This window comes from Strongylocentrotus purpuratus, unplaced genomic scaffold, assembly GCF_000002235.5.
Source record: "Strongylocentrotus purpuratus isolate Spur 01 unplaced genomic scaffold, Spur_5.0 spur5_scaffold_1, whole genome shotgun sequence".
Taxonomy (NCBI): domain Eukaryota; kingdom Metazoa; phylum Echinodermata; class Echinoidea; order Camarodonta; family Strongylocentrotidae; genus Strongylocentrotus; species Strongylocentrotus purpuratus.
Window position 1 is genome coordinate 10,738,287 of NW_022145594.1, and position 15,149 is coordinate 10,753,435.

Genomic DNA, 15,149 nt, shown 5'->3' on the forward strand with positions numbered 1-15,149 from the left:
TACTATGATGACCTCATTAAAATGAAACTTAGTGAAAAGTGATCTTGTAGAGAATTGCCTTATCTACAACATATCGACATTTCAAAGAGAATCGATGAATATTGAGAGAAATACACTACATTTTCCACAAATACAATGACGTCATAATATGCAATTTTGTATTTTTGACTTCCAAGGCCATTATGATGACGTTAAGATGTACTTAATGGCCAAATGAGATATGAAATCATACCTCCGACTCATACTCTATCTAAATATGAAAAAAAAATTGGCAATCCCTATTCATCCCAATGGACTTTTTATAGGCATGTTTTTGCCCATATATGCAATGTATTACAAAAATCGCGCGTACGGACGGTTATCTTGAACGGACGCTCATTCCGTTTTTAATAGTGATAAAGAGCTAAACATGGTATCAAATTTTCCGAAAAAATATGAGGAATATTCTGTCAAAAGTTTTTGCTGGGGGATTATTTTTCGTTCGGCCGTGACGAACGAAAACGTGCAAAAATGCGTGTTTTGCGTGATTTTTTATGAAATGCTTATAATGGCCTGAAACGTATGCAAAAAAAATTTAAGACGATTTTGAGCAATTTAAAATTTTACGCGCGCATTAACGCGCGCGCCTACGCGTACGCGCATTTTTGCGCGCATTTATTGACCTCAAATTGACCCGACGGATATTGATCTTATTCATGATAAATATGAATGAAAAATAACTTTCCGTTATGAAGATATGATCATTAGTTGATTTTCACAAAATGGCGCCTGGATGACGTCACGATGACTTTGAGTCCTTGAAAAATCACGCAGTTCTAAGTTAGACTAAGATCTATCATCATTGAAAGTTTCATGACAATGGTTTTATTCAGTCTTGAGATATCCTGCGAACAAAATCGAGGAAGAATAATAGGAAGAAGAAGAATAATAACTAGACTTTAATTCGTCACTTTGACGAATTAGGTGATACGTGCTATTTTGTTATCATGAAAGTGTGCCGATGATGATCTAATGATAATGATCATAAATACGATAAAGACCATGATTAAGAGTGGTATAGCGCCCCCTTCAGGTATTCGATAGAGATTTGTAGAATCAGGATTTCAGAAAAAGTCGCCTAACACGCTAACTAAGAAAATTCTGACATGTCGCCTTTAATTGAAATTTTCACTAAGATGATGTCATCGAAATGATAAATGATGTACGTCATATTGTAAATAATTTATTAGCTACACCGTATCAAAATTTGGGAGAACATAGAGTACTCATAAGCTAGATAGTGCCCAAAGATCAATGTCATGAAGATTCATGATGTGAACGAAATTCACCTTCCTTAGGCATAACACGCAAATTAAGAAAATTCTGAAATGTTCACTTTAATTGAATTTTGTACTATGATGACGTCAATGAAATAAAAAGTAGTGTGTATTTATCTTGAAGGCAATTGCCTCAACTACAAGATACCGAAATTTGGAAGAAAATCAGTCAATATTATGAGAAATACACTAAATTTTCCATAAATATAATGACGTCATAATATGCAATTTTGTATTTTGACTTTCAAGGCCATTATGATGACGTCAAGATGTATTTAATGGCCTAATAAGATATGAAATCATATCTCCGACTCAAACTGTATATATGAAACAAAAATGGCAGTCCTTATTCATCCCGATGTACTTTTTATAGGCATGTTTTTGCCCATATATGCTATGTAATACATGACCTCGCGCGCGCGGATATTTATCTTGGACGGACGCTCATTCCGTTATTTATAGTGATAAAGAGATGAACATGGTATCAAATTGTTCGGAAAAATATGAGGAATATTTTGTCAATAATTATTGCAGAGGAATTATTTTTCGTTCGGCCGTGACGAACGAAAACGCGCAAAAATGCGTGTTTTGCGCGATTTTTTATGAAATGCTTATAATGGCCTAAAACGTATGCAAAAAAAATTGGAATGATTTTGAGCAATTTAAAATTTAAGCGCGCGTAAACGCGCACATCTAGGCGTACGCGCATTTTTGCGCGCATTCATTGACCTGAAATTGACCGACGGATATTGATCTTAATCATGATAAATATGAATGAGAAATTCCTTTTCGTTATGACGATATGATCATAAGTTGATTTTCACAAAATGGCGCCTGGATGACGTCACGATTACCTGGAGTCTTTGAAAAATCACGCAGTTCTAAGTTAGACTAAGATCTATCATCATTGAAAGTTTCATGTTTATGGCTTAATTCATTCTTGAGATATCCTGCGAACAAATTCATGGCAGAATAATAAAAATAATAAAGAAAATCTTGACGAAATCAAAAGGTGATACGTCTACGTACGTATAATAAAAATCTTGACGAAATCAATAGGTGATACGTAGACTTCGTTACGTATCACCTAATGATACGTACCACCTAATGATTCTGTCAAAATTTGCAATTTCAACTTTCGATTGAAAATTCCGACATGATCCCAACATCCGATGAAAAAACAAAGTACACCGTTTTTATAGCCCATGGTCTCAGCTATAACATACCCCAATTTGGGAGAAAACAGAGCACACATGAGATAGATAGTGCTCATAGATGAATGCCATGTAGATTCATGATGTGAACGAAATTCACCTTCCATAGACATAACACGCAAATGACGAAAATTCTGACATGTGGCCTTTAATTGAATTTTGTACTATGATGACCTCATTAAAATGAAACTTAGTGAAAAGTGATCTTGTAGAGAATTGCCTTATCTACAACATATCGACATTTCAAAGAGAATCGATGAATATTGAGAGAAATACACTACATTTTCCACAAATACAATGACGTCATAATATGCAATTTTGTATTTTTGACTTCCAAGGCCATTATGATGACGTTAAGATGTACTTAATGGCCAAATGAGATATGAAATCATACCTCCGACTCATACTCTATCTAAATATGAAAAAAAAAATTGGCAATCCCTATTCATCCCAATGGACTTTTTATAGGCATGTTTTTGCCCATATATGCAATGTATTACAAAAATCGCGCGTACGGACGGTTATCTTGAACGGACGCTCATTCCGTTTTTAATAGTGATAAAGAGCTAAACATGGTATCAAATTTTCCGAAAAAATATGAGGAATATTCTGTCAAAAGTTTTTGCTGGGGGATTATTTTTCGTTCGGCCGTGACGAACGAAAACGTGCAAAAATGCGTGTTTTGCGTGATTTTTTATGAAATGCTTATAATGGCCTGAAACGTATGCAAAAAAAATTTAAGACGATTTTGAGCAATTTAAAATTTTACGCGCGCATTAACGCGCGCGCCTACGCGTACGCGCATTTTTGCGCGCATTTATTGACCTCAAATTGACCCGACGGATATTGATCTTATTCATGATAAATATGAATGAAAAATAACTTTCCGTTATGAAGATATGATCATTAGTTGATTTTCACAAAATGGCGCCTGGATGACGTCACGATGACTTTGAGTCCTTGAAAAATCACGCAGTTCTAAGTTAGACTAAGATCTATCATCATTGAAAGTTTCATGACAATGGTTTTATTCAGTCTTGAGATATCCTGCGAACAAAATCGAGGAAGAATAATAGGAAGAAGAAGAATAATAAAAATCTTGACGAAATCAATAGGTGATACGTAGACTTCGTTACGTATCACCTAATGATACGTACCACCTAATGATTCCGTCAAAATTTGCAATTTCAACTTTCGATTGAAAATTCCGACATGATCCCAACATCCGATGAAAAAACAAAGTACACCGTTTTTATAGCCCATGGTCTCAGCTATAACATACCCCAATTTGGGAGAAAACAGAGCACACATAAGATAGATAGTGCTCATAGATGAATGCCATGTAGATTCATGATGTGAACGAAATTCACCTTCCATAGACATAACACGCAAATGACGAAAATTCTGACATGTGGCCTTTAATTGAATTTTGTACTATGATGACCTCATTAAAATGAAACTTAGTGAAAAGTGATCTTGTAGAGAATTGCCTTATCTACAACATATCGACATTTCAAAGAGAATCGATGAATATTGAGAGAAATACACTACATTTTCCACAAATACAATGACGTCATAATATGCAATTTTGTATTTTTGACTTCCAAGGCCATTATGATGACGTTAAGATGTACTTAATGGCCAAATGAGATATGAAATCATACCTCCGACTCATACTCTATCTAAATATGAAAAAAAAAATTGGCAATCCCTATTCATCCCAATGGACTTTTTATAGGCATGTTTTTGCCCATATATGCAATGTATTACAAAAATCGCGCGTACGGACGGTTATCTTGAACGGACGCTCATTCCGTTTTTAATAGTGATAAAGAGCTAAACATGGTATCAAATTTTCCGAAAAAATATGAGGAATATTCTGTCAAAAGTTTTTGCTGGGGGATTATTTTTCGTTCGGCCGTGACGAACGAAAACGTGCAAAAATGCGTGTTTTGCGTGATTTTTTATGAAATGCTTATAATGGCCTGAAACGTATGCAAAAAAAATTTAAGACGATTTTGAGCAATTTAAAATTTTACGCGCGCATTAACGCGCGCGCCTACGCGTACGCGCATTTTTGCGCGCATTTATTGACCTCAAATTGACCCGACGGATATTGATCTTATTCATGATAAATATGAATGAAAAATAACTTTCCGTTATGAAGATATGATCATTAGTTGATTTTCACAAAATGGCGCCTGGATGACGTCACGATGACTTTGAGTCCTTGAAAAATCACGCAGTTCTAAGTTAGACTAAGATCTATCATCATTGAAAGTTTCATGACAATGGTTTTATTCAGTCTTGAGATATCCTGCGAACAAAATCGAGGAAGAATAATAGGAAGAAGAAGAATAATAAAAATCTTGACGAAATCAATAGGTGATACGTAGACTTCGTTACGTATCACCTAATGATACGTACCACCTAATGATTCTGTCAAAATTTGCAATTTCAACTTTCGATTGAAAATTCCGACATGATCCCAACATCCGATGAAAAAACAAAGTACACCGTTTTTATAGCCCATGGTCTCAGCTATAACATACCCCAATTTGGGAGAAAACAGAGCACACATGAGATAGATAGTGCTCATAGATGAATGCCATGTAGATTCATGATGTGAACGAAATTCACCTTCCATAGACATAACACGCAAATGACGAAAATTCTGACATGTGGCCTTTAATTGAATTTTGTACTATGATGACCTCATTAAAATGAAACTTAGTGAAAAGTGATCTTGTAGAGAATTGCCTTATCTACAACATATCGACATTTCAAAGAGAATCGATGAATATTGAGAGAAATACACTACATTTTCCACAAATACAATGACGTCATAATATGCAATTTTGTATTTTTGACTTCCAAGGCCATTATGATGACGTTAAGATGTACTTAATGGCCAAATGAGATATGAAATCATACCTCCGACTCATACTCTATCTAAATATGAAAAAAAAATTGGCAATCCCTATTCATCCCAATGGACTTTTTATAGGCATGTTTTTGCCCATATATGCAATGTATTACAAAAATCGCGCGTACGGACGGTTATCTTGAACGGACGCTCATTCCGTTTTTAATAGTGATAAAGAGCTAAACATGGTATCAAATTTTCCGAAAAAATATGAGGAATATTCTGTCAAAAGTTTTTGCTGGGGGATTATTTTTCGTTCGGCCGTGACGAATGAAAACGTGCAAAAATGCGTGTTTTGCGTGATTTTTTATGAAATGCTTATAATGGCCTGAAACGTATGCAAAAAAAATTTAAGACGATTTTGAGCAATTTAAAATTTTACGCGCGCATTAACGCGCGCGCCTACGCGTACGCGCATTTTTGCGCGCATTTATTGACCTCAAATTGACCCGACGGATATTGATCTTATTCATGATAAATATGAATGAAAAATAACTTTCCGTTATGAAGATATGATCATTAGTTGATTTTCACAAAATGGCGCCTGGATGACGTCACGATGACTTTGAGTCCTTGAAAAATCACGCAGTTCTAAGTTAGACTAAGATCTATCATCATTGAAAGTTTCATGACAATGGTTTTATTCAGTCTTGAGATATCCTGCGAACAAAATCGAGGAAGAATAATAGGAAGAAGAAGAATAATAAAAATCTTGACGAAATCAATAGGTGATACGTAGACTTCGTTACGTATCACCTAATGATACGTACCACCTAATGATTCTGTCAAAATTTGCAATTTCAACTTTCGATTGAAAATTCCGACATGATCCCAACATCCGATGAAAAAACAAAGTACACCGTTTTTATAGCCCATGGTCTCAGCTATAACATACCCCAATTTGGGAGAAAACAGAGCACACATGAGATAGATAGTGCTCATAGATGAATGCCATGTAGATTCATGATGTGAACGAAATTCACCTTCCATAGACATAACACGCAAATGACGAAAATTCTGACATGTGGCCTTTAATTGAATTTTGTACTATGATGACCTCATTAAAATGAAACTTAGTGAAAAGTGATCTTGTAGAGAATTGCCTTATCTACAACATATCGACATTTCAAAGAGAATCGATGAATATTGAGAGAAATACACTACATTTTCCACAAATACAATGACGTCATAATATGCAATTTTGTATTTTTGACTTCCAAGGCCATTATGATGACGTTAAGATGTACTTAATGGCCAAATGAGATATGAAATCATACCTCCGACTCATACTCTATCTAAATATGAAAAAAAAATTGGCAATCCCTATTCATCCCAATGGACTTTTTATAGGCATGTTTTTGCCCATATATGCAATGTATTACAAAAATCGCGCGTACGGACGGTTATCTTGAACGGACGCTCATTCCGTTTTTAATAGTGATAAAGAGCTAAACATGGTATCAAATTTTCCGAAAAAATATGAGGAATATTCTGTCAAAAGTTTTTGCTGGGGGATTATTTTTCGTTCGGCCGTGACGAACGAAAACGTGCAAAAATGCGTGTTTTGCGTGATTTTTTATGAAATGCTTATAATGGCCTGAAACGTATGCAAAAAAAATTTAAGACGATTTTGAGCAATTTAAAATTTTACGCGCGCATTAACGCGCGCGCCTACGCGTACGCGCATTTTTGCGCGCATTTATTGACCTCAAATTGACCCGACGGATATTGATCTTATTCATGATAAATATGAATGAAAAATAACTTTCCGTTATGAAGATATGATCATTAGTTGATTTTCACAAAATGGCGCCTGGATGACGTCACGATGACTTTGAGTCCTTGAAAAATCACGCAGTTCTAAGTTAGACTAAGATCTATCATCATTGAAAGTTTCATGACAATGGTTTTATTCAGTCTTGAGATATCCTGCGAACAAAATCGAGGAAGAATAATAGGAAGAAGAAGAATAATAAAAATCTTGACGAAATCAATAGGTGATACGTAGACTTCGTTACGTATCACCTAATGATACGTACCACCTAATGATTCTGTCAAAATTTGCAATTTCAACTTTCGATTGAAAATTCCGACATGATCCCAACATCCGATGAAAAAACAAAGTACACCGTTTTTATAGCCCATGGTCTCAGCTATAACATACCCCAATTTGGGAGAAAACAGAGCACACATGAGATAGATAGTGCTCATAGATGAATGCCATGTAGATTCATGATGTGAACGAAATTCACCTTCCATAGACATAACACGCAAATGACGAAAATTCTGACATGTGGCCTTTAATTGAATTTTGTACTATGATGACCTCATTAAAATGAAACTTAGTGAAAAGTGATCTTGTAGAGAATTGCCTTATCTACAACATATCGACATTTCAAAGAGAATCGATGAATATTGAGAGAAATACACTACATTTTCCACAAATACAATGACGTCATAATATGCAATTTTGTATTTTTGACTTCCAAGGCCATTATGATGACGTTAAGATGTACTTAATGGCCAAATGAGATATGAAATCATACCTCCGACTCATACTCTATCTAAATATGAAAAAAAAATTGGCAATCCCTATTCATCCCAATGGACTTTTTATAGGCATGTTTTTGCCCATATATGCAATGTATTACAAAAATCGCGCGTACGGACGGTTATCTTGAACGGACGCTCATTCCGTTTTTAATAGTGATAAAGAGCTAAACATGGTATCAAATTTTCCGAAAAAATATGAGGAATATTCTGTCAAAAGTTTTTGCTGGGGGATTATTTTTCGTTCGGCCGTGACGAACGAAAACGTGCAAAAATGCGTGTTTTGCGTGATTTTTTATGAAATGCTTATAATGGCCTGAAACGTATGCAAAAAAAATTTAAGACGATTTTGAGCAATTTAAAATTTTACGCGCGCATTAACGCGCGCGCCTACGCGTACGCGCATTTTTGCGCGCATTTATTGACCTCAAATTGACCCGACGGATATTGATCTTATTCATGATAAATATGAATGAAAAATAACTTTCCGTTATGAAGATATGATCATTAGTTGATTTTCACAAAATGGCGCCTGGATGACGTCACGATGACTTTGAGTCCTTGAAAAATCACGCAGTTCTAAGTTAGACTAAGATCTATCATCATTGAAAGTTTCATGACAATGGTTTTATTCAGTCTTGAGATATCCTGCGAACAAAATCGAGGAAGAATAATAGGAAGAAGAAGAATAATAAAAATCTTGACGAAATCAATAGGTGATACGTAGACTTCGTTACGTATCACCTAATGATACGTACGACCTAATGATTCCGTCAAAATTTGCAATTTCAACTTTCGATTGAAAATTCCGACATGATCCCAACATCCGATGAAAAAACAAAGTACACCGTTTTTATAGCCCATGGTCTCAGCTATAACATACCCCAATTTGGGAGAAAACAGAGCACACATAAGATAGATAGTGCTCATAGATGAATGCCATGCAGATTCACGATGTGAACGAAATTCACCTTCCATAGACATAACACGCAAATGACGAAAATTCTGACATGTGGCCTTTAATTGAATTTTGTACTATGATGACCTCATTAAAATGAAACTTAGTGAAAAGTGATCTTGTAGAAAATTGCCTTATCTACAACATATCGACATTTCAAAGAGAATCGATGAATATTGAGAGAAATACACTACATTTTCCATAAATACAATGACGTCATAATATGCAATTTTGTATTTTTGACTTCCAAGGCCATTATGATGACGTTAAGATGTACTTAATGGCCAAATGAGATATGAAACCATACCTCCGACTCATACTCTATCTAAATATGAAAAAAAAATTGGCAATCCCTATTCATCCCAATGGACTTTTTATAGGCATGTTTTTGCCCATATATGCAATGTATTACAAAAATCGCGCGTACGGACGGTTATCTTGAACGGACGCTCATTCCGTTTTTAATAGTGATAAAGAGCTAAACATGGTATCAAATTTTCCGAAAAAATATGAGGAATATTCTGTCAAAAGTTTTTGCTGGGGGATTATTTTTCGTTCGGCCGTGACGAACGAAAACGTGCAAAAATGCGTGTTTTGCGTGATTTTTAATGAAATGCTTATAATGGCCTGAAACGTATGCAAAAAAAATTTAAGACGATTTTGAGCAATTTAAAATTTTACGCGCGCATTAACGCGCCCGCCTACGCGTACGCGCATTTTTGCGCGCATTTATTGACCTCAAATTGATCCGACGGATATTGATCTTATTCATGATAAATATGAATGAAAAATAACTTTCCGTTATGAAGATATGATCATTAGTTGATTTTCACAAAATGGCGCCTGGATGACGTCACGATGACTTTGAGTCCTTGAAAAATCACGCAGTTCTAAGTTAGACTAAGATCTATCATCATTTAAAGTTTCATGACAATGGTTTTATTCAGTCTTGAGATATCCTGCGAACAAAATCGAGGAAGAATAATAGGAAGAAGAAGAATAATAAAAATCTTGACGAAATCAATAGGTGATACGTAGACTTCGTTACGTATCACCTAATGATACGTACGACCTAATGATTCCGTCAAAATTTGCAATTTCAACTTTCGATTGAAAATTCCGACATGATCCCAACATCCGATGAAAAAACAAAGTACACCGTTTTTATAGCCCATGGTCTCAGCTATAACATACCCCAATTTGGGAGAAAACAGAGCACACATAAGATAGATAGTGCTCATAGATGAATGCCATGCAGATTCACGATGTGAACGAAATTCACCTTCCATAGACATAACACGCAAATGACGAAAATTCTGACATGTGGCCTTTAATTGAATTTTGTACTATGATGACCTCATTAAAATGAAACTTAGTGAAAAGTGATCTTGTAGAAAATTGCCTTATCTACAACATATCGACATTTCAAAGAGAATCGATGAATATTGAGAGAAATACACTACATTTTCCATAAATACAATGACGTCATAATATGCAATTTTGTATTTTTGACTTCCAAGGCCATTATGATGACGTTAAGATGTACTTAATGGCCAAATGAGATATGAAACCATACCTCCGACTCATACTCTATCTAAATATGAAAAAAAAATTGGCAATCCCTATTCATCCCAATGGACTTTTTATAGGCATGTTTTTGCCCATATATGCAATGTATTACAAAAATCGCGCGTACGGACGGTTATCTTGAACGGACGCTCATTCCGTTTTTAATAGTGATAAAGAGCTAAACATGGTATCAAATTTTCCGAAAAAATATGAGGAATATTCTGTCAAAAGTTTTTGCTGGGGGATTATTTTTCGTTCGGCCGTGACGAACGAAAACGTGCAAAAATGCGTGTTTTGCGTGATTTTTAATGAAATGCTTATAATGGCCTGAAACGTATGCAAAAAAAATTTAAGACGATTTTGAGCAATTTAAAATTTTACGCGCGCATTAACGCGCCCGCCTACGCGTACGCGCATTTTTGCGCGCATTTATTGACCTCAAATTGATCCGACGGATATTGATCTTATTCATGATAAATATGAATGAAAAATAACTTTCCGTTATGAAGATATGATCATTAGTTGATTTTCACAAAATGGCGCCTGGATGACGTCACGATGACTTTGAGTCCTTGAAAAATCACGCAGTTCTAAGTTAGACTAAGATCTATCATCATTTAAAGTTTCATGACAATGGTTTTATTCAGTCTTGAGATATCCTGCGAACAAAATCGAGGAAGAATAATAGGAAGAAGAAGAATAATAAAAATCTTGACGAAATCAATAGGTGATACGTAGACTTCGTTACGTATCACCTAATAAATAAATAAATAATAAAGAAAGAAAATTCTGACGAAAACAATAGGTGATCTGTCGTTGACAGACCACCTAACTAGAAATTTAATTCGTCACGAAGACGAATAAGGTGGTCTGTCTTCAAGTCTTATGATAGATTAAAATAGTTACTGTATTGAGAAAGGGAGAAGTTATAAAGACATGTAAACAATGATCATGATGATGATGATGATCTTGATAGTAATGGTGATGACGATAATGATGATGATGATGATCATGATGATGTTGATGATTATCATCAACAGACCATGATGACATCAGACTGAACAAAATGAGAGAACATTTAGATAGTATAAAGTCTCAGCTACAACACACTCAAAAATCAACAAAAATCAAGCTGAAATAACGGCGATATTGCTCGCAAAAGACAAGAATGTAGAATCCAGATTTGAGAAAAAGTCATCTCCCATAAGGATTACACGCAAAAAGTAATGGATCAAGTGATAATAGGGTAATAATAAAGTAAATATGGTTGTTTATTACATTATTTGCGATTGTACGTGTTTTAATATTCAAAGGAGATGGTACAGTGAAAGGTCAAAAAGAAAAAAAAGTTAAAAAAAAAAATTGTTGGAGACGCCCGGACTCGAACCAGGGACCTCGAGGTCGGAAGTCAAGTGCGTTACCGATATACCAAAACATTTCCCATAGAGATTACACGTAAACGGAAAATGGAATTATCAAATCCCACTTTGTAAGTGAAATATGAGCATGATCCCGGCATCTGATCGAAAAATAAAGGGCACACTTGTGATAGCTTATTGTCTCAGCTACAACATACTCAAAGCTCAGCGTAAACAAAGATAAAACAACGGAGATATGGCTCGCGAAAGACCAGAATGTAGAATCCAGTTTTGAGAAAAAGTCATGTCCCATAGAGAATACACGCAAAATGTGAAAAATTGACATGCCTCCTTTAATCGCAAAAATACGCCATGATACCATTGTCAAAATGAAATAGCGTGTTAACTGCATTTGTAGAAAATATTCTCAGGTAGAACATATCCAAATTTGAAAGAAAATTGATCAATATTTACAGAGATACAATCAATTTTCCAAAAATCTGCTGACGTCATAATATGCAAATTGAAATTTTGAGTTTGGAGGCCATTATGATGACGTCATGAGTTAATTGAGGGTCAAATGACACATGAAATCATATCTCCAACTCATGCTTCTTCCAACCATGATATAAAAAATGGGAACAATTGATTATCTGAAGAGCTATTTTGATTTTTAAAATGTCATGTTTTTGATCAAATTTGCATTATATTGCCCATAGCAGCACGCGCGGATTTTGAACTTTGACGCGCGATCACGGCCTTTTGAAAGGTCAAGGGTGACTGAAATTAATGTAAATTGTCATTTACGGTAAGAGGAATCTAAATCATGTAAACAATTTGAATTTGACCTTTTCCGCGCGTTATGAGCGCGCGCAACGCGCGCGGTGACACTTACGGACGGAAAATTTTGAAATGCTTAAAATGACCTGATTCGTACTCTCCTTTAATAGTTAAGTGATTTTGAGCATTTTAAAATTTTGACGCGCACGTACGCGCGCGTCATGACCTTTATGTGACCTTTGATGACATGACCTTTTGACCCTTGACCTGAAATATATGTGATATGGATATGAATGACCTTTGCTTATGCATCATGAAGATATGATGGATAACGTGATTTCACAAAATGGCGCCTGGATGACGTCACGATGACGTGATGACCTTGAAAAGGTTCCTGTCACGTCTCATGACAATGACCTATGACTGTGCCAAAATTGAATGAAATTGACGAAATCGAACTTGAGTTATCCTAGGCACAAAAAAGTGTAGGAAATAAATAAAAATAAAGAATAATAATAAAGAAAGAAAATTCTGACGAAAACAATAGGTGATCTGTCGTTGACAGACCACCTAATAATAATAAAGAAAGAAAATTCTGACGAAAACAATAGGTGATCTGTTTTCAACAGACCACCTAATAACTAGAATTTAATTCGTCACGAAGACGAATAAGGTGGTCTGTCTAAGTGTTATGATAGATTTGAGAATGGGACAAGTTATATAGACATGTAAACAATGATGATCATGATGAACATGGTGATGATCATGATAGTAAAGGTGATGATGATGATAATGATAATGTTATATGACGATAAAAACGATAATGTTAATGATGACGATGAGCATAAGCATAATCCTGACAACTGATTAAAAAAAATGAGGAAATATTAGATAGCAAATAGTCTCAGCTACAACATACTAAAATTTGTGAGAAAACTGTTGAATAACAACCGAGATACTGGTCAAAACACCTTGCCATGCAGATTCATGTTTTGAAAAAAGTGACCTCCCATAGACATAACACGCAAATATGACAAATTATGCATTGTCACCTTTAATCGAATATTTAAATATGATGACGTCATCTAAATGAAAAATAAATGACATATTACTGATAGAGAATTATCTCAGCTACAACATATCAAAATCTGGGAGAAGATCGATGACCGATAAGTGAGATAATCTCAATTAAACAAAGACAAAATGACGTCATCAACAAAATACATTTTGTTGAGTTTAGATGTCAATATGTTGACTTTGTTACACTTTGTACGAGTCAGGGTGGTATGAAATCATATCTCCAACTCATGCTTTCTCGAACCATGATATAAAAATCGGGGGTCGATGGACTATCTGAAGAGCTATTTCGTTTTTTAAAATGGCATGTTTTTGATCAAATTTGCATTATATTGCCCATAGCAGCACGCGCAGATTTTGAACTTTGACGCGCGCTCACGGCCGTATGAAAGGTCAAGGGTGACTGAAATTAATGTAAATTGTCATTTACGGTAAGAGGAATCTAAATCATGTAAACAATTTGAATTTGACCTTTTCCGCGCGTTATGAGCGCGCGCAACGCGCGCGGTGACACTTACGGACGGAAAATTTTGAAATGCTTAAAATGACCTGATTCGTACTCTCCTTTAATAGTTAAGTGATTTTGAGCATTTTAAAATTTTGACGCGCACGTACGCGCGCGTCATGACCTTTATGTGACCTTTGATGACATGACCTTTTGACCCTTGACCTGAAATATATGTGATATGGATATGAATGACCTTTGCTTATGCATCATGAAGATATGATGGATAACGTGATTTCACAAAATGGCGCCTGGATGACGTCACGATGACGTGATGACCTTGAAAAGGTTCCTGTCACGTCTCATGACAATGACCTATGACTGTGCCAAAATTGAATGAAATTGACGAAATCGAACTTGAGTTATCCTAGGCACAAAAAAGTGTAGGAAATAAATAAAAATAAAGAATAATAATAAAGAAAGAAAATTCTGACGAAAACAATAGGTGATCTGTCGTTGACAGACCACCTAATAATAATAAAGAAAGAAAATTCTGACGAAAACAATAGGTGATCTGTTTTCAACAGACCACCTAATAACTAGAATTTAATTCGTCACGAAGACGAATAAGGTGGTCTGTCTAAGTGTTATGATAGATTTGAGAATGGGACAAGTTATATAGACATGTAAACAATGATGATCATGATGAACATGGTGATGATCATGATAGTAAAGGTGATGATGATGATAATGATAATGTTATATGACGATAAAAACGATAATGTTAATGATGACGATGAGCATAAGCATAATCCTGACAACTGATTAAAAAAAATGAGGAAATATTAGATAGCAAATAGTCTCAGCTACAACATACTAAAATTTGTGAGAAAACTGTTGAATAACAACCGAGATACTGGTCAAAACACCTTGCCATGCAGATTCATGTTTTGAAA